Source organism: Triticum aestivum, chromosome 1D (assembly GCF_018294505.1).
Source record: "Triticum aestivum cultivar Chinese Spring chromosome 1D, IWGSC CS RefSeq v2.1, whole genome shotgun sequence".
NCBI classification, from domain to species: domain Eukaryota; kingdom Viridiplantae; phylum Streptophyta; class Magnoliopsida; order Poales; family Poaceae; genus Triticum; species Triticum aestivum.
In genome coordinates, this window is record NC_057796.1 from 117,856,154 (window position 1) to 117,877,949 (window position 21,796).

Here is a 21,796-nt window from a genome sequence, read left to right on the forward strand (position 1 = left end):
AAGATCATTACCCTTTGCCTTTTATTGATCAAATGCTAGAAAGATTATCTAAGAGAAACTCTAGCAGACCCCACAAAACAGGCAAACCCGCAAAATTCCGGCGAGTATGCGGGCTCGACCCTTTTTTCGGCCAGAACAGAGCCCGCATACTCGCCCGGCCCACGAATTTTTTTGCCGCGGCCCGCAAACCGCACGCCCCGACTGCTATAACTGCGGTTCCACGACTCATTTGCGGGTCCAAACCCAATCCCTCGCCACCGCCAAGCCATGCGATTCCCCTTCCCCTCTCCACATTTCTCGCCGCCGGCGACCACTCGCCCCGCCTCCAGCCGCCATGTGGGGCCGAATGTGGAGCTCCGGACGCGGCTCCGGCAGAAGATCCGACGGCGGAAGGGACCCGGAGCGCGAGCGGCGTGTCCGGTCCGACGGCGCGCGGAAGCGCGGGGCCCAGAAATGGACCAACCGCGGCCTGTCGCCGCCGGCGAGCTTCCAGCGGAGCGAGACGGCGGGGTACGACCGCTGGTGCGCGTCCTTCTCCTCCGTGAGGTCCTCGTACGCCGGGAGCTCCTCCTCCTCCGGCGCGGGCCTTGAAGAGGGAGTGGTTGGAGGACGAGGAGGAGCCGGAGGAACCGGACGCGTTCGCTTTCGTCCCCGTGAAGGAGGAGCCCGAGGAGCCCGCTCCGCTCGGCCGCCGCGGAGTCATCGGGCCAGAAGACTACGTCACTCACGTCGACGCTGTTGCGGCCGCTATCGCCAAGCGGAGCGTGCGCGAGGAGGCGGAGCGTTAGTGCCACACCGAGGAGCTCGAAGCCCTCCAGTGGAGGGAGGCAGTCGCCGCCAACCTCGCCGCCAAGGAGAAAGCCGAGGAGTGGCGCAGCATCCGCGCGGAGTAGGCGGCGAAGTACGTCGACCTGTGCAGCTCCGGCGAGGAGGATTGAGCGTCCGGCTCCTCCACGGCGTCGTCCATTTGCCGCGACCTCGCCGCCGTCAGATCCGACCCCTCTAGTACTAGTTTAGCGTAGTATGTAGTATAACTATGCTTGTAGTTTTTTGATCATGTGATGAACTATGTAGTATGTGATGAACTATATTTGTGCAATTTCTCCCGCGAAAGTGTTTTTTCAAATTATGCAGGTTTAGATACGGGTTCTGTTCGGCCGCGCTAGTTTTCGACCCGCAAACGCGATCTTCGTGGAACCGCAAATGCGTTTTGCGGGTCAAATTTTTGCAGGGTCTGCTAGAGTTGCTCTAAGCACACACATTTTTGCTTCCTTGATAGATATTCTGGTTTTTCACAAATACCTATTTCCCAACCTAATCAAGAAAAGACCACTTTTACTTGTCCCTTTGGAACTTATGCTTATAGACGTATGCCTTTTGGTTTATGCAATGCACCTACTACCTTTCAAAGATGTATGACTGCTATATTCTCTGACATTTGTGAAAAGATTGTTGAGGTTTTCATGGATGACTTCTCTGTTTATGGGAAGTCTTTTGATGATTGCTTAAGCAATCTTGATCAAATTTTGCAGAGATGTGAACATACAAATCTTGTCTTGAATTGGGAGAAGTGCCACTTTGTGGTTAATGAAGGCATTGTCTTGGGTCATAAAATTTCTGAAAGAGGTATTGAACGGGACAAAGCTAAGGTTGATGCAACTGAGAAAATGCCATGTCCTAAAGATATCAAAGGTATTCGTAGTTTCCTAGGTCATGCTAGTTTCTATAGGAGATTTATCAAAGACTTCTCTAAAATTTCTAGGCCTCTTACGAATCTTTTGCAAAAGGATGTTCCTTTTGTTTTTGATGATGATTGTTTAGAAGCCTTCGAAACACTCAAGAAGCCTTAATTTCTGCACCTATTGTTCAACAACCTGATTGGAACTTGCCCTTTGAAATTATGTGTGATGCTAGCGATTATGCTGCTAGTGTTGTTCTAGGACAAAGAGTTGATAAGAAACTGAATGTTATGCATTATGCTAGTAAAACTCTAGATAGTGCTCAACGAAATTATGCAACTACTGAAAAATAATTCTTAGCGGTGGTGTTTGCTTGTGATAAATTTAGATCTTATATTGTTGATTCAAAAGTAATTGTTCACACCGATCATGCTGCTAATAAATATCTTATGGAAAAGAAAGATGCTAAACCTAGAATTATTAGATATGTTCTCTTGCTACAAGAATTTGATTTACATATCACTGATAGAAAATGAGCTGAGAACCCCGTAGCTGATAATTTGTCTAGGCTTGAAAATGTGCTTGATAACCCACTACCTATTGATGATAGTTTTCCTGATGAGTAGTTAGCTGCAATAAATGTTGCTCATAGCACTCCTTGGTATGCTCACTATGCTAATTATATTGTTGCTAAATATTTACCACCTAGCTTTACATACCAACAAAAGAAAAAAAATTCTTCTATGATTTAAGACATTACTTTTGGGATGATCCACATCTTTATAAAGGAGTAGATGGTATTATTAGACGTTGTGTACCTGAGAATGAACAGGGACAAATCCTACGGAAATGTCACTCCGAAGCATATGGAGGACATCATGCTGGAGATAGAACTGCTCACAAGGTATTGCAATCTGGATTTTATTGGCCTACTCTCTTCAAGGATGCCCGTAAGTTCGTATTATCTTGTGATAAATGTCAAAGAATAGGTAACATCAGTAAACGTCAAGAAATGCCTATGAATTATTCACTTGCTGTTGAACCATTTGATGTTTGGGGATTTGATTACATGGGACCCTTTCCTTCCTCTAATGGGTATACACATATTTTGGTTGCTGCTGATTATGTTACTAAATGGGAAGAAGCTATTCCAACCAGTAGTGTTGATCACAACACCTCTATTAAAATGCTTTAGGAAGTTATCTTCCCAAGGTTTGGAGTCCCTAGATATTTAATGAATGATGGTGGTTCACACTTCATTCATGGTGCTTTCCGTAAAATGCTTGCCAAGTATGATGTTAACCATAGAATTGCATCACCTTATCATCGTCAGTCTAGTGGTCAAGTTGAACTTAGCAACAGAGAAATCAAATTAATCTTGCAAAAGACCGTCAATAGGTCTTGGAAGAATTGGTCTAAGAAATTAGATGATGCACTTTGGGCTTATAGAATAGAATATAAAAATCCTATGGGTATGTCTCCTTATAAAATGGTTTATGGAAAATCTTGTCATTTGCCTCTTGAGTTAGAACATAAAGCATATTGGGCAATCAAAGAACTCAACTATGTTTTCAAACTTGCCAGTGAAAAGAGGTTATTTGATATTAGCTCATTAGATGAATGGAGAACCCAAGCTTATGAAAATGCCAAGTTATTTAAAGAAAAAGTCAAAAGATGGCATGATAAGAGAATCCAAAGTGTGAGTTTAAACTCGGAGAATATGTTCTTTTGTACAACTGTCATTTCAGATTCTTTGCAGGAAAACTCCTCTCAAAATGGGAAGGGCCCTATATTATCGAGGAGGTTTATCGGTCTGGAAATATCAAAATAAATAATGCCGAAGGTACTAACCCAAAGGTTGTTAAGGGGCGACGAATAAAAAATTATATCTCAGGTACGCCCATTAATGTTAAAAGTAATATTATCCAAACTTTGACACCGGAAGAACACATAAAAGAGTCCTTCCGGAACACTCCAGAATCGTGAAATAAGGAGGTATATGATACGGTAAGTAAACAGACTCCGAAAAATCCACAAAAATATTTTTTGTCAGTTTCGGAATATTTAGAAAATTAGGAAAATAAGAAACTTTCAGGAAGCCTACCCTGGTGGGCACAAGACACCAGGGCGCGCCTGGCAGGCGCGCCCAGGTGGGTTGTGCCCACCTGGGGTATCTTCCGGACTCCGTTTCTCTACAGTTTGCTTGTTTCTGAAGATAAAAAATCTTTATATACCCCCCGAACCTGTTGACCACCGTACCGCGGAGAAATCCTTTGTTTTCTTTTTCTTGCTATTTTCTGTCAGATCCCATCTACCATGGCCTCTTCAAGCTCCTCCAAGGACAAGTTCCTCAAGAACGTCATCAACCCATATTTGCGGGAGGTGGTGCAGCACCCTCAGGTCATCCAGATGCATGAGGGGGTGCTTCACCTCCGAGATGTGCCAGGTCCCAAGGGGACAGGAACTGTGGAGGCCAGGCTTGAAGCTATGGAACAAGATGTCTTCCGCTGCAAGAGGATGGTGGAGCATGGACTCAATGCCAATCACCTCATGATCACAGACCTTTCCCCTGATCTCAAGGTGGATGTCAAGCCCATGAAGGACATCGTCTTCACCCTCAACGAGAAAATCAACTTCCTCCAAAGCCAGATTTACGATCTCCAAAACCAAGTCTTTGAATATGAGGTGAGGTTTAGAGGTATGAGTTTGGCTGCCGGTTGCAGGACCCGTGAGACTCACTCTTCCTCTTATGATGGTGGACCTCTGCCATGGAAACTCGAGGACAAGATCTCTTCTTCATCACCACAACCTTCTTCTTCATCACCAAAAGAAAATTGAGTATCGGGTATGGGCACTCCCCTTGGCTTCCGCCAGCCTTGGGGGAGGTGCCCCGGTATCGTATCATCCCCACTATCTTTTGCCTTTACTTATTTTAGTTCGATCTTTTGATTAGATGAATAAAAGTTTAGTTCAAGCCTTTCTTTTTGAGAGTTTGCTTAGTGATCTATCCTTCTAATCGTGTGTGAGATATATAATAAAGTTTAGTTTGAGTTTTTGCTTTCTTTACTTTCATGTTGCAATAACAAGAAAGGAAATAAATAAGAAGGAAATAAATGAAAAAGATTATATGCTAATCTTATGGTAGGTCATGACACCACATAAGGAAAAGTATAAGTAGGAAATTTTATTAGATATTGACAAGCACATCATTGGTCAATGATGCAACTCATGAAAGAATTAATAGGGAAGAGAAGATTCACATATAAATACACTATCCTAGAAATCTTTTGTGATTGTGAGCCCCCATCAAATTATTATATGCCAAAATTGTTGATGTTTGACAAGGAAGACAACCTAATGATTTATGTTTGTTCCCAATCTTTGTGCCATATTGTCATAGATCCTTTAACATGTGGTGCTTGCCCCCTATCTTTGCTAGCCAAAAATTCCGCACTAAGTAGAGATACTACTTGTGCATCCAAAAACCCTTAAACCCAAATCTTATTTTCAAGTGTCCACCTTACCTACCTAGGGATTGATCAAGGTCCCTCAAGTAAGTTGTCATCGGTGCAATAAGGCAATAAAAATTGCTTCTAAAAGTGTGAGATCATTTAGTGTAAGAGAAAATTGAGCGTTGTGCGAACTTGTGATGGTGAAGAATAAAAGTGACAGACTGCATAATAAAGGTCACTATCACAAGGGGCAATACCATGTGACGTTCTTTTGCACTAAAGGGTTGAGCATACAAACAAATAAAGTGCATGGCAACCTCTGCTTCCCTCTACGAAGGGCATATCTTTTACTGTTATGTATTTACTTTTATGCAAAGAGTCAAAGTTTTTCTCTCTATACCTTTTTATTTTTCTCCTTTGGCAAGCATCATGTGGTGAGGAAAGATCTAGGCACATATGTCCAGTTGAATATGGGTAGCATGAGTTATTATTGTTGACATCACCCTTGAGGTGAATACGTTGGGAGGCGAAACTATAAGCCCCTATCTTTCTATGTGTCCGGTTGTAACATTTTGCTCATGTGTATGCGGTGAGTCTTAGCAATCATAGAAGACTATATGATGGTTTAGTATGTGGACTTGCCTAGAGGCTCCGATACGTGACCCTTCCTGAAAAGATGATGAATTGTAGTTGCAAAGTTGACTGAGAACATAGCTTGTTGTTTTCTAATAGACTTTTTGCTTTATACTTCAATAGTGTGATGAATTTTCACTTATTCATGAGAATTCTATGATAAAAGTTCTATGATAAGAGTCTTATGTTTAAATTTGTTGCTATTATAATAATGAACGTGATGCTTCTATGTACGTATTTTGTTTTTATCGACACCTCTCTCTCTCTAAGCATGTGGACATGTTTTTCGATTTCATTTTTCGCTTGAGGGCAAGCGAGGTCTATGCTTGGGGGTATTGATACGTCCATTTTGCATCATGTTTTCATACTGATATTTATGATGTTTTTATGCATAATAATGCTTTTTGGAGTAATTCTAATGCTTTTTCTCTCATAATTTGCAAGGTACACACAAGGAGGGAGAATTCCGGCAGCTCGAAATCTGGACCTGGAAAAGCTACGTCAGGCTACCTATTCTTCACAACTCCAAATTAACAGGCTGAAACTTCATGGAGAATTTTTATGGAATATATGATGAATAATGGAGAAAATAAGTACCACAGGAGGCCCACCAGGCGGGCACAACCCACCTGGGCGCGCCAGGGAGCCTAGGCATGCCCTGGTGGGTTGTGCTCACCCAGGCCCACCTCTGGTGCCCATCTTCTAGTATATAGGTCATTTTGACCTAGAAAAAAATATGGAGAGGACTTTCGGGACGGAGCGCCACTGTCTCGAGGCGGAACTTGGGCAGGAGCACTTTTGCCCTCCGGCGGAGAGATTCCGCCGGGGGAACTTCCCTCCCGGAGGGGGAAATCATCGTCATCATCATCACCAACAACTCTCCCATCTTGGGGAGGGCAATCTCCATCAACATCTTCATCAGCACCATCTCATCTCAAACCCTAGTTCATCTCTTGTGTTCAATCTTGTTACCAGAACTATAGATTGGTGCTTGTGGGTGACTAGTAGTGTTGATTACATCCAGTAGTTGATTATTATATGTTTTATTTGGTGGAAGATTATATGTTTAGATCCAATATGCTATTTGATACCCCTCTGATCTTGAGCATGATTATCATATGTGAGTCACTACTGGAATCAGCTAATTTGCCATCTGCCAGCTCTTTGCCGTCTGCTAGCTGATGGCAAAGAAGCTCTTTGCCATCAGCTACACGTAAGCGGACGGCAAAGAAAAGGCTGACGGCAAACAAGCTCTTTGCCATCAGCCAGCTCTTTGTCGTCTGCCAGCAGACGGCAAAGAATCTTTTGCCGTCCGCTGGCAGACGGCAAAGAGTGTGGTGGCCCCCACCCCCGCTCGTTTGAAAAATCTTAACGGCCCACCTCTTTGCCGTCCGCTAGCAGACGGCAAAGAGGCAAAAAGGCGGACGGCAAAGGCTGGCTGACGGCAAAGAGGGCACTTGACTAACGGCCGGTACCCCCCCGCCCGTTACTCACTTCGTCCTCGCCCTTCTCCTCCCACCCCGCCGCCGCCGCCGCCGCCCCGCCGCCCCGTCGCCCCGCCGCCCCAGCTCCCCGCCGCCCCACCGCCCCGTCCCCCCGCCGCCCCACCGCCCCGTCCCCCTGCCGCCCCGCGCCCCACCGCCGTCCCGGCCCCCCGCCGCCCCGCGCCCCCCGTCGCCTCCTCCACCGCCCCGCCCCGGCCCCCCGCCGCCCGGCCCCCCCGCCGCCCCGGCCCCCCGCCGCCTGGGCCCCCGCCGCCCCGCCCCGGCCCCCCGCCGGCCGGGCCCCCCGCCGCCCCGGCCCCCCGCCGGCAGGGCCCCCGCCGCCCCGCCTCCTCCACCGCTCCGCCCCGGCCCCCCGTCGCCGGCCCCTCCCCGACCCGTCGCCGCCCCCCACAGTGAGCCCCTCCCATTTTTTTTCTGTTTTTTTTGTTTTTTTTCTGTTTAGTTAAGGTTTTTTAGTTTATGTTTTTTCAGTTTAGAATTAATTAGTTTAGGTTATTTAGTTTAATTAGTTTAGGTTTAATTAGTTTAAATAGTTTAGTTTTAATTAGTTTAGGTTTTTAGTTTAGGTTTAGGTTAAGTAGAAGGGGGAAGAAGAAGAAGAAGAAGAAGAAGAAGAAGAAGAGGAAGAGGAGGAGGAGGAGGAGGAGGAGGAGAGAAAGAAGAAGAAGAAGAAGAAGAAGAAGAAGAAGAGGAGGAGGAGGAGGAGGAGGAGGAGAAAGAAGAAGAAGAAGAAGAAGAAGAGGAGGAGGAGGAGGAAGAGGAGGAGGATGAGGAGGAGAAAGAAGAAGAAGAAGAAGAAGAAGAAGAAGAAGACGGGGGATGAGAAGAAGTAGAAGAATGAGAATAAGTAGAAGTAGTAGAAGAATGAGAAGACCCCCTGATCCCCAACCCCGACACCACACCCCGACACCCGACCCCGACTCCACCCCGACACCCGACCTACCCTAACCCCCTGACCCCGACACGACACCCCGACCCCCGACCCCTAACCCCCTGACCCCGACACGACACCCCGACCCCCCGACCCCGAAACAGCACCCCGACCCCGACACGGCACCCCGACACCGACACGGCACCCCGACACCGACACGACACCCCGACCCCCGACACGACACCCCCGACACCCCGACACCCCGACCCCGAGACCCCGACCCCGACCCCGAGACCCTGACCACGACCCCGACCCCGACCCCGACTCCGACCCCGACACCCCGACCCCGAGCCTGACCCGACACCCCGACCCCGACACCGACACGGCACCCCGACCCCGACCCGAGACCCCGACCCCGAGACCCCGACCCCGACACGGCACCCCGAGACCGACACGACACCCCGACCCCCGACACCTCCCGAAAAGGTGTTCTTTGGCCTTCCAGAAGCCGACGGGGTCATATATTTGTGAATTATTAGTTAGGTCATATATCTTTCGATTTTGTTATGAAAAACATCATATATAATTGTGTTGATCGGGTAGTTTTAAATGTGAAGTTGTTTCATCGCTGCGAGGTTTGGTGTTCGACGACCTCGCCGTGCGTTTGACGAGCTCTGCCCCTTCGTTCGTGGGTGAGCACAAATGACATGTCCTCCTCCCCCATTAATTATTTGATCTATTCCGATGAAACTTGATAGCTAGATATATATGTGTCTTGAATCATCAGTATGCGTAACCAATATGTGTCTCCCGTTCGAAAGCGTCATAGTTATAAATATGCATGCATTTGCATATTTATAACCTTGATTCTTTCGAATTGTCCAACGCTATCCATGGACAGCCCGAGTATGTTTAGATTGGGTTCGTTTTCCCATATGCTTTGCTCCGGATCCGACGCATAAATTTCGTCAGTGCCTCCCCTGTTGTTCTCCGGGTACACATCCTCTCTGTTTATTGCAGAGACGTGTATCAGGAGAACAGCGGGGAGGTGCTGCGAAATTTTGCGTAGGATCCGGGGCATAGCATGGGAAAATGAACCCAATCTAAACATACTCGGGTGGGATTAGGACCTATCATTACCTATTAGAGTGTAGGTTGCATGGACGTAATAAAATTGACAAAGTAGATCAACTGATGAATACATACATGCTGAATTATATATATATATATATTTGTTGTGTGTCTAGTAGCTCTGAAAGTCAAGATGAGTGATCGTGCGTGGATGTACACCGGTCACACTGGTCAGAACAAATGGAGCACTGAATGGTTCACAAAAACCAAGGGGTTTGTGCGAGCCGCATTTGCAAATGGCCAGAGGAAAACCTGGTGCCCCTGTTTACGGTGCGGCAATTGGGAAAAGAGGACAGAGGCTGAAATGGGCAAACACCTGCAGAAGAGTGGTTTTACGCCCGATTATACGGTGTGGACATTTCATGGTGAGTCTGCCCAACGTGACCGAGCTGAGGTGGATCGTCGTCGCACCGACGAGCATGGTACCGGGATGGAAAACATGGTGCAAGACTTTGATGATGCTCGGGATTCGGACGAGGAGATGGAGGAATCTGCAAAGGCCTTCAATGAAATGTTGGAGTCTTCAAAACGTCCGCTCCATGAGCACACTGAGCTTTGTCAGTTGGATGCCATCTCACAAGTAATGGCTCTGAAGGCTCAGTTCAACTTGGGCAGAGAATGCTACGATGCAATGATGACAGTATTTGGACGCTTTCTACCCAAAGGCCATGTAATGCCTGCAAACCTGTACCAGTCGGACAAAATCCTCCGTGCACTGAAGATGCCCTATGATAAGATACATGCCTGTGAGAAAGGATGTGTCTTGTTTAGGCTTGACTATGCGGACTTGAACTATTGTCCCATTTGCAAGTCTTCCAGGTATGTTGTGGTAGACAACGGTATGGGTGAGAAGACACAGACCAAAATCCCCGTTAGTGTTCTTCGGTATATGCCAATCGTACCAAGACTTCAACGTCTTTTCATGGTCGAAGAGACGGCCAGACAGATGACATGGCACAAAACGGGCAAAAGAACCGAACTAGATGCAGATGGGAATCTGATGATTGTACACACATCGGATGGTGTTGCGTGGAAAAAGTTTGATGAATTACATGGTGACAAAGCGGCAGATCCGAGGCATCCTCGAGTCGGCATCAGCACGGATGGGTTCAGTGTGTTTGGTATGACGGCAGCCCAATACAGTTGTTGGCCCGTATTTGTCTTTCCACTCAATCTCCCCCCCGGACAGATTATGCAAAGAAAGAACATTTTCCTGACGTTGATAATTCCAGGGCCCAACTATCCGGGGAAAAATATGAATGTGTACATGCAACCGCTTAAGGACGAATTGCAAGAAGCCTGGGATAATGGGTTCAAGACATACGATGCCTATAGCAAACGGAACTTCATAATGCGTGTCTGGTACATGTACTCGACGCATGACTTGTCGGCGTATGCGCTATTCGTTGGCTGGTGTGTGCATGGAAGGTTCCCGTGCCCCACGTGCAAGGGAGCTCTTGAGTTTCGTTGGCTTCAGGCCGGTCGAAAGTTTTCTTGCTTCGACATGCATAGACAGTTCCTGAATCCTCGCCATAAGTTCAGGAAAGACAAGAAGAACTTCATCAGAGGTAGAGTTGTCAAAAACTCTGCACCACATGCATTGACAGGCCAACAGACCCTGGATCAGTTAAACGCTCTCGAGCCAGATCCAGAGCGTCCAGGGTACTTCAAGGGGTATAATTCTAAGCACGCCTGGACTCACAAAACATGCTTATGGGATCTGCCTTACTTCAAAGACCTCCTTTGCCCACACAACATCGACGTGATGCACACTGAGAAGAATATCGCCGAGGCACTTTTTGGTACATTGTTCGGCATAGATGGGAAGTCAAAGGATAATACTAAGGCTAGAGTCGATCTGGAGGCGCTATGTGATAGGCCGTTACAAAACATGAAAGAACCGAAAGGAAAGCAGAACTGGACGAAGCCAAAGGCATGGTTCAATCTTGGAAGGCCAGCTATGAGGGAAATTATCTTGTGGGTGAAAATGCAGTTGATGTTCCCCGATGGGTATGCAGCAAATCTACAGAGGGGAGCCAGTCTTGATAAATTGAAGATATTTGGTCTCAAGAGTCATGATTGGCACATATGGATTGAGCGGGTAATGCCGGTGATGTTGCGTGGCTTCATCCCTGAGGATGAATGGCTAGTACTGGCAGAACTCAGCTATTTCTTCCGTTTTCTTTGTGCGAAAGAACTATCGCCTGGCGTGCTAGAAGAAATGGAAGAGTTGGCGCCGGAGTTGATCTACAAGTTAGAGAAGATCTTTCCACCGGGCTTCTTTAATCCAATGCAACATTTGATTTTGCATCTCCCGACCGAGGCAAGATTGGGGGGGCCCGTGCAAAATCGTTGGTGCTACCCAACTGAGAGGATGCAGAAGACGCTTCGACAAAAATGTAAAAATAAACGTAGAATTGAAGCATCGATGGCTGAGGCATTCATCACTGAGGAGGCGGCAAACTTCGTGACAACACACTACGAAGCCAAAAATCGTCATTTGCATAATCCGAAGCCTCGGTACAATGCTGACGACCCTAAAAAGGGTGGATCCAACCTCATCCTATTCAAAGGGAATCTCGCACCAGCCAGTGTTTCAAATCCAGTATCTTTGGATAACGAACAATGGCGGACCATTTCGTTGTATATCTTCAACAACCTGATAGAAGTACGGCCGTACATCGACTAAGTTCTTGGTACATAGTTTCGCAACTTCTATTTCCTTTGAACTGCTCTTATTCCTGGATATTTCATACAGTCGATACGTCACCTTATTCTCGTATGGAGCGGTGATCCAAAAGGATTCTGTCGAAGAGTATGAGCTTCTCGCAAAGCAAGGAGGCGGCTATCCCGGTTTCATCTCTTGGTTCAAACAAACGGTAATTTCTATTAGACTTGTAGGCTAATTTGTAGGCGGCTATCCCGGTTTCATTCGCTAATTTGTGCGTACTGCAACAATCCTTTCATATTAAACTTGTAGGCTAATTCAGAGTCTATGGACGCCGAATTGAGACAAGTCGCTAATGGTTTTGACTATAAGGTCCGTTCATTTGACAAATACGACATCAACGGGTATCGCTTTCGTACCTATGGCAAAGAGCTATCTATGGCTGACCGAAAGTCTGCAAATTGTTGTGTATCTGCTATCGGCGAAGGAGGTACCGAGTATTATGGGAGAGTTGAAGCAATTTATGAACTTCTATTCTATGGTGAAAACCCACCGAATGTCGTAGTCTTCAAATGTTATTGGTTTCAGCCGAAGGAGACTAGAAGGACTCATGAACATATAGGGCTAGTTGAAATCAACCAAAGCACCCATTTAGATGTTCCTGATGTCTATATTACGGCTCAACAGGCGACCCAAGTATTCTATCTACCGTGGGCCTGCCAAACTAATCCAAATCTGAAAGGTTGGGATGTCGTTTATGAAGTGCCGCCACGTGCTAGACTATCTCCCCAAAGGAAGAGGATTATGAACCTCACATTAACCCAGACACATATGAAGGAGAATTCTTCCAAGAGACACGTCTTTCCAAAAAGCGTTTCAAGAACCTCTATACTTCACCCCAAAACATTGAAGTAGACAGCGACAGTGAATCCGACATCACCCCAGAGGAGGAACAAGAAGAGCCGGAACAAGAAGAGGTTACTACTGCGGATGACCTGTCATTGCTTCACCGATTACGTCAAGGTGGCCTTGCACATGTTGATGCCACTGAACCCTATGAGCCCGTCATTGATTATAGTGATGATGATGATTATGCATTTATTGATGATACTGATCGAGATTATTAGTAGTGTCAGGTATTAAATTTTTTAATGTTGTACTTGATGATGATACACTTAAGTGATACACATATTATTATTCATGTCGGTCTTTTTTTTATGTTGTACTAATTTCGTTTACTGTTTGTCATGGCAGGTGTTGAAAGATGGTGGGCGCTGGTCGGGAGCGCACCAAGGCCCCTTCTTCGTCGGCGCGTGGTCTGAGGTCTTCGATTCCAGACGTACCTCTCCGCCGAGCGTTGCTGGACAGTATGTCCACACCGCCGGGCCCTTCTTCGTCGACCGCGGTGCCCAGCAGGGGACGAGGTAGGAAGAGAGGAGGTGGGGCATGTGGTCGCGGGAGAGGAGGTAGGGTGACTGCTAGGGCACCTTCCTCGCCGCCACCCCCAGCTGTTTCACCCGAGCACGTGACTGCTAGGGTGGACTCGTCCGAGGAGGAGGCTACACGGACTCCGGTCCATGAGCCTCCGGTCCACGGGTCTTGGGCCCACGAGCCTCGGGTCGACTAGCCTTCGGCCCACGAGAGTTCGGCCCACGAGACCCCGGAGGAGCACACGTCCGGATGGGGTACCTGGCCGGATCAGCCCGAGGAGCCGAGTGGCCATGCTGGTGATGGCGGGGAGCCGACTGATCTTGAGGAGGAGGGTGGCACCATGTACCAGCGTGGTGCTACACTGCTCCCGTCCGTGCCGGCGACCCGCGAGCAGAGGTGGTTGATCTTCCCTGATGGGGAGAGGTACGTAAGTGCATTTAATATTTTTGTACCTTCTGCATTCACGTTTCTTCAAATAACTAATGCGTTGGCCTTGTCATGCTGCAGGGGTTGGGACCACCATCATAGTGTCCGCCGGCCCAACTCCGTCCTTGGAGTTCTTTGCCGGCAAAACTTCCCGGGGTTTGTCACGTTGCCTGGTGAGGGTCGGCTTCCAGAGCTTGGGTTGAGCTGGAGCACTACGTGGCTGCCCCGGCCCCGCCGGATGTCATTATCGACGGTGTCTTGTGCGACACGAGGGCAGACATGGTGATCAGGACGTTCTGGGTAATTTCTCCTTTACACATTTCAAAATCTTCAACTAGCTAGTTATTAATTGTACTAATCAATATTGTCTCATTTGATTGCAGACATTCTACAGGTGTGAGGAGGGATACGAGGAGGACAGCGCAAATGTTATCCAGAACGTCTGCAAGCGCCTACTCCAGAACTTACGGCACGAGGCTCGGGTGCAGGCTGTTCGAGACTACTACGCCTTGCGTGGTATCAAGAAGACCAAGCCGGCGTGCCGCGATAAGTTCCTGAGTAAGGAGCAGTACATGAAGGTAATTCTTAAGGCCTTCTACTTAAGTTCCTTCATTTAGTAATTCTTAGCCGTAGCGCTCAAGTTTCTATTTGCTAACTTAGGCGCCTCCGAGATGGTGTGCGGATCGGATGGATTGTTGGGAGGTGTTGGTCGATGAGTGGTGCTCACAAGAATGGCTAGCCCTCCACAACCAGGCCAAGGACAAACGTGCCCAAATGGAAGGTGTGCCACACCATCAAGGCAGCTCCAACTTATATCAGTTCGGGCGCAACTGGGTATGTGGTTTGCTTCATGATTCATGCAATTCATTCATCATGCTAGCTTGAGCCCTTTAATTACTAATTTTCATTGTTTCTCTCTTTCAGGCACGCTACAATAAGGCGGATAAGGTGCCAGAGGTGTACGACCTGTATGCCATGGCCCACACTGGCTCTTTCAAGAAAGTCAAGGCTTTCTCTCAGTCTGACCTCGATGATGCAAACAACTTCACCAACATCTCCTCCCACAACAAGCTCGTGAGATATAGAGATGAGGGGAAGGCGAGGAAAGGGGAGGACTTTAACCCGAGCCAGGGTCCCATTGATCCAGAGCTGGTGATGATATCTGGTGGCGGGAGGTCCCATGGCTCCATAGCCATTGGAGATGGACTTATCCGTTGTCCTAGCACTCTCCCGGAGATCAAGGCGCGCCAGTCGAGCTCCGCTCCTGAGATAAGGCCTCGTGAACGGCCAGTGCAACTCGCCATCAAGGTTAGTGATACGTACTCAGTTATCTTTCTCCATTACATTGTGTGCGCTTCCATCAATGATTACAAATGGTCATGTGAGTGGTGTTGCAGGCTGCTATACAGACTGAGAGAGATAGAACGGAGAAACTTCTGGCGGAGGCGGCGGAGAGGCAGCGGGAGATGGAGGAGAGGACGAGAAAGATGATGGAGGAGGAGAGGGCACGGAATGACATGCAGGCAAGGGCCATGTACGAGCTCCTTGTGGTAAGTTTCTTCTGCAGATTACTTGCTAGTCTTAACATTTGAGTCTCATTACTAACTAGTATGACTCTGTTCTGAAAACCAAATGTGCAGTCTGTGTGCGAGAAGTCCGGTCAGCCCGCTCCGCCGATGCCAGTGATTGCTCCTGGGAGCACGGTGAGTTTAGTTTGAATGGACATTACTTGGTAGTCTTAACATTTGAGTGTCGTAATGCTAACGAGACATTGGAAATGATCTTTGGTGCAGCTTAACTCCAGAAACGCATCGCACGATCCTTCTCCAGGTAGCGGCACTAGCCACCCCGCTCCTACACCTCCCTGATCACGATAAGTTTCTCTAGTGTTTTGCTTAACAAATGCATAAGGACCTAGACTTAGCTTTATTTCCTCCTATATGCTTACCATAATGACCTAGAGTTAGCTTATTTTCCTCCAAAATGACCCATTTTACCTAGGTTAGCTTATAAATGATGCAGTTCATCCAAGTTAGCTCTTTTACCTAGATTAGCTCCTAAATGATCCATTTTACCTACGTTAGCTTTAAAAAGGTCCATTTCACCTACGTTAACTCCAAAATGACCCATCTTACCTAGGTTATCTCATAAACGATCCATTTCAACTAATTTAGCTCATAAACGATCCATTTGACCTAAGTGAGCTAAAAAACGATCCATTTCACCTAAATTAGCTCTTAAATGATCCATTTCACCTAAGTTAGCTGAAAAAGATCCATTTCAACTAAATTAGCTCAAAAATGATCCATTTCAACAAAGTTAGCTCAAAACCGATCCATTTCAACAAAGTTAGCTCAAAAAAGATCCATTTGACCTAAGTGGGCTAAAAAACGATCCATTTCACCTTAGTTACCTCAAAAACGATCCATTTCACCTTAGTTACCTCAAAAACGATCCATTTCTAACTTTCTTATTTTGCCATTTTGCAGATTTCATTATGTGCTGGATGGAGTGCTTGTTCTACTCTTCTTCTTCTTGTCTTCTCATTCTAGTCACCTTAGCTATGGAGTGCTTCTTTATGTATGGATGGAACTTCTTTATGTATGAAATGATGGATGGAACTTGTTTATGTATGAAATGATGGATGGAACTTGTTTATGTATGAAATGATGTATGAACTTGTTTATGTGATGAATGCCTGTGAAATATATCTATATGTCATATATATTTTCTGTGCAAATTGTGGGATTTAACAAAAAACAGAAAAAACAGACAATATGCAGGCTCTTTGCCGTCTGCCACCGACGGCAAAGAGCTCTTTGCCGTCTGCCGCAGACGGCAAAGAAGCCACGTGGCAGCCAACTGTGCTTCCTGGGAGATGACCCATTTGGTCAGTTTGCCTACAGTGGCAGACGGCAAAGACTTTGCTGTCCGTGGCAGACGGCAAAGAACCTGCCATCTAGTGACGTGTAGATGACATCATAAGGCGGACGGCAAAGACCAGAGAAATTTTGCCGTCCGCGGCGGACGGCAAAGGTCTGCCGTTAGCCACTTAACGGACTGACAGCGCAATTATTGCCGTCCACCCTCTTTGCCGTCCGCCGCAGACAGCAAAGGCTCTTTGCCGTCCGCCACCAGGAAGCAGACGACAAAGCAGCTGTTTACCGTAGCCTTCTTTGCCGGAGCCTTTTGCCGTCCGCGGCTGACGGCAAAGGTCTTTGCCGTCCGCCTTTCGAGCCTTTGCCGTCCGCCGTGGCAGACGGCAAAGTAGCTGTTTCCTGTAATGAGTGGTTACTTTTGTTCTTGAGGTCACGGGAGAAATCATGTTGCAAGTAATCATACGAACTTGATATGCGTTCGATATTTTGATAGTATGTATGTTGTGATTCCCTTAGTGGTGTCATGTGAACGTCGCCTACATGACACTTCACCATATTTGGGTGGGAACGGCACCTATGGGATCACTGGAATCCCTTCTACGGTCGGCGGGCGCGGGGTTGTGAGAAGAGCAGGTCCAGGAGCCAGCACAAAGATTGTTTACCCTGGTTCGGGCCGCGAGGATGCGTAAAACCCTAGTCCTGCTTTGGTGGATGTATTGAGTGTTCTTGGGCTCTCCAACTAGTTATGGTGGTTGTGTAGTTCCAAAGAGCCGAATCCCTCTCCAGTATGCCTCGGACCTCCTTTTATAGTCGAAAAGGGGTTGCCATAATGGCTCACTGGAGGTGGAAAGGCGTACAGTGCGCGAGCTTATCGCCCGGCATTACGGGACAAAGCGCATTAAATGCGCTACTTAGGTGTCCATTAGCTTTATCGGGGACGGGAATGAGGCCCGTCCCGTCCGTCGCTGCTCCGTCTTGCTTCGACACGCGCCCAGGCCAGCGACGCGTGCGGTGCCATGTAGGCAGGCAGGCTGCTGAGGTGGCGTGGTGGCAGGGTCTTCAGGAAGATCTGCATTCCACCATGCAGGTGCTTACTGAGTTGTTCTGGAAGCCACGTGTTGCCACGCAGGTGCCTGCCCAGCTGGTTGGGCTAGCAGCTGCATGCGAATGGCGGCAGAGCCTTGGCTGCCACGGGCCTGGCAGTGGCCCTGCTGGCGCCCTCGGCAAGGGCCTTGCCAGGGGCCCGGCAAGGGTCTTGCCTTGGCGTCGCACTTGTCCCCGGCAAGGCGCTTGCCGGGGGTCTTGTGGATCTCCTTGGCTAGGATCCCGCCGAGGGTCGCCGTCTTCTGGTCCTCATATGATCTTGTGTGTTTATGATCTTGACAGAGATCTGCATGCCACCATGGAGGTGCCTCCCGAGCCTTGGTTCCAAAGTAGTTGTTGACGGCGTTTGGAACCCTTGGGCTCAGGGGTGGCTCGCTCTGCTGGCGTTGGGCAAGTTGCCCCGGCAAGGCCCTTGCCAGGGCCCCGGAGGCCGCCCCGACAAGAGCCTTGCCGGGGGAGTCCACCTCGCCCTCTTGCTCTTTGGTGTTTCTGGTCTTGGCGTTGCCTTGGCCGTCTTGTGCTTTGGCTTCTTCCCGGTTTCCCTCCTCTGTCCTGCTTAGCATGGCCGTGGGCGCGGCTCTGACTGTCTATGCACAAGTAAAGGGGTACAAAGGAGTGCCCCTACTTTAGTACACCGACAGGAGCCCCCGGGCCTGGGCCACACATAAGCGCGACGTGTTGTTGGGCCAGGCCCAGAATGGTGTGCGGGCAGTCGGGGTGGGATTTTACCACAGTAATTTTTCGCCCGCTGCGCTTCCCGACAACCTGCGCGCGACGTGGAGGGTCATGCGTGACGTGGGGGTCATGCGTGGGGCGGTTTCCACTTGCATGCATCACGTCATAGTTAATGGGAAAAGAGGTGGCCCGCGCCTTCCCCATAAAAAGGAATAACCACGGGCGCGCTGCTCATTTTACCCTCCGTGCCTTCCTCAATTTCGGAACCGCCGTCCCCTTCTCCTTCCTTCGCAAGCCTCCGCCTTCGCTCGTCACCGCCGCATTTCCGCCGTCTTCTATCCCTTGCTCCCTGCAGCCGCCATGGCACCCAAGACCAGCAGAGGCAAGGGAGTGGCCAAGGACGCCAGGACGAGCGAGCCGCCGGAGAGCAAGTTGGCGGCGCGGCGGACGCAGCTCGCCTACTTCCCCTCAACGGTCGACGTGTTCGAGCTCCGGGACTGCTTCAAGCCCCTATAGGGATGCAAGACGGGGGGAGACGACGGGGCATCCAGCCACGCGTGTCATCCCCGCCAATTGCACCGAGGCCGCCCCGAATCGGTACCCGTTCTTCGTCGATTACTTTTCTTGCAGCCTTTGCCCCCCTTTCTCCGATTTCTTCAACGATATCATGCACACATTCGGCTTCCACCTTTTGGATTTTACTCCAAACGCCGTGGCGTGCATGGCTCTGTTCGCCCACCTCTGTGAGGGCTTCGCCGGAGTTCTTCCCAACACGGCCCTCTTCTGCCATTATTTTTACGCCCGCATCCAGAAGGGAGGCGCCATTTCTGGCTGCGTCACCTAGATACCAAGGTCCAAAGGGACATACCCGGAGGGTGCTCAGAAGGAGAGGTGGGAAGAATGGCGGGGCCTCTGGTGCTGGATTGAGGAGGACGATCCACAGGAGTTCTGCCGGGTCCGCCAGGCGCCGCCGGTCCGCAGGAACGACTGAGGCGACGTCGACGCCCAGGACGACAAGCTCGAGATCGCCTCCCCGTTGCCGGGCTTACCCTGGAGATGATTGGGGCGGATTTCCTCCGCCGCTGAATCGCTCCTGTGCACAACAAGGGGAGGCTGGCCTGGCTTTTCCAGAACGCGGCTGACATCATGAGACTTCGCCCCTGCCTCAATCACAACTTCACGGTGATGGGGCACACTCACTTCTGCCAGCGGATCTTTCAGCTCGACGTGAACCACGAAGGCTGGGCCGAGAGGTCCGGCAAGGCTGCCAAGGCCGGCAAGGTCGTCAAGGGGCCTTTGTTCGGGTTGTCGGCGGGAGTGGTCCCGCTGAGCAACAACTCGTGCCAGACCGACATCATCGCCATGATGCCGGACTGCAACGTGCATGGTCCCGTCCAAAATTGGGCCCCGCCGCTGGAGGAGTAGGTGTAGGAGTTCTTTAATGGCTTGGCGGAGGTGTACGTCCGCAATGAGCCGCTGCTTATCCAGGACACCACTCAGGCAGAGCTGGACTACATCGCCGCCAGGGCGGCGGAGGCGGATCTTGCCAAGCAGGCCCGCAGTGCTGGCAGTGTAGAGGACGAGGCTGCGGCGGCCGGAGAGGAGAAGGAGCTTGCCCAGTGGGCGGAGTCCGCTGGGGAGGCCAGCAGTGCCGGCACCGGGGCCCCTCTTGTCGAAGATGTGGTCGACGAGTCGTCGTTAGAGGAGGCCGAGGCTGTCGATCCTCCGACCACGGGGAGAGGGCGAGTCCTGCGGCGGGCCACCTCTGGCGAGCCGGTTCGGCCCGGCAGGGTCGTGCAGCCCCGGCAAGCTCAGGAGGCGTCTGCGCGCCAAACGAGGGCCGCGGCTGCGAAGAAATCGGCGAAGGCTGTGGTGGCGAAGGAGAAAGCATCTGCCTTCTTTTCATCCAAGCGCGTCCAGACTCCGCCCTCCTCCCCTCCTCTGGCAGACGTCGACGCGGAGGTCACCTTTGACTTTGGGTCCCTCAGCCCAAGGAGGAACAGGAAAGCAGCAGAGGAGGAGGTGGAGGACGAGTAAGTATCTTGTCCCTTTCTGTCCTTTCCGTCTCCTCGAATGGTGCCACTTATCTTGATTCGTCTTCATCTTTGTAGGGACATGGAGACGCTGGCCCAGAGGGTGAAGAGGGCCAAGGCCTCGGCGGGCGGCCAGCCCCCGGCAGGCGCTGCTGGCACACCGCTGGTGGTGTTGAGCAGTCCAGACAGCAGCCCCCGGCACAGCCCCCAGCGTAAGTTCGTCACTCGCTCCTTCTCAACGTGTTAGGGGTACGATCTCTTGGTGCTAACCTTGCCGTGATTGCAGGAGGGGGACAGCAGCAGGAGGAGACATAGAGGGCTACCCCCAACACACTGCCCCCATCGACCACGCCGCCCCGAGGGGCGTCCCCGGCAAGGGCGCCAAGCACCGAGCCCATGCACATGGAGGAGACGGAGGCGAACACGGGTGCTAGTGGCTTTCCTTCGGCGCCAAACATTGGCGGGGAGGGGACCTCTGCTTCCCAGCCCGGCACGGGTAAGTCGCTTGCCTTCCGTCCCTGTTCTTTTTTCTGTTCTTTCTGAATCTTGATCTTGGCCTCGCCTCGTCCCCTTCTCGGTATCTAGATTTCCCCTCGGTGGACCCAGAGGACATCGACAACGTCATCGAAGATGTCGCCAAGGATGCTGCGGCGGAGGCCGAGAAGATTGCTGCCGAGGAGACCGCTAACGGGCCTGTCGGGGAGCCCGGTAAGGCTACTGCCGAGGAGGCCGGCAAGGGGCTTGCCGGGGAGGCCGGCAAGTCCGCTGCCGAGGAGGAGGTGGTCGACGACCAGCCTTCCTCCTCCACTACCTCTGGCTCTGGCAGTTATCTGAAGGTAGGTGATGACCCTTTCGTGCACCTTCCAGGGGCGTCGAGCTCCAGGGCGCCCGTCGAGGGAGAGGTGTTCGACGAGGAGGTACTTTCCGCCACCGGGCTCGAGGTTGTTGACGAGCCGAGCACCGGTGGCGACGGTTCTCAGGAGGAGCGGCTTCTCCAGGCCATGGGCGCCAATTTCCGGAGGCTCCAGGCGCTCCACCGCGCCCGCCTGGACAAGGCCAAGTCCAGGATGGCAACGGTGGACATGGCGGAGGAGGGCCTCAAGGTGCACGTCGCCGAGACGCATACTTGGTTCCGTCAAGCTTGTGAGGAGCTGAAGGTCGCCCAGGGTGGGCTGGCCAAGCGCGACTTGGAGCTCACCATGAAGCGGGCCGACATTGAGAAGGCCGAGGAGACGGCGGAGCTTGGCCGCCGCAGCCGAGGCCGCTCGGACCCAGCACCAGGCCGCGCTGAACTCCCAGGAGGAGGACC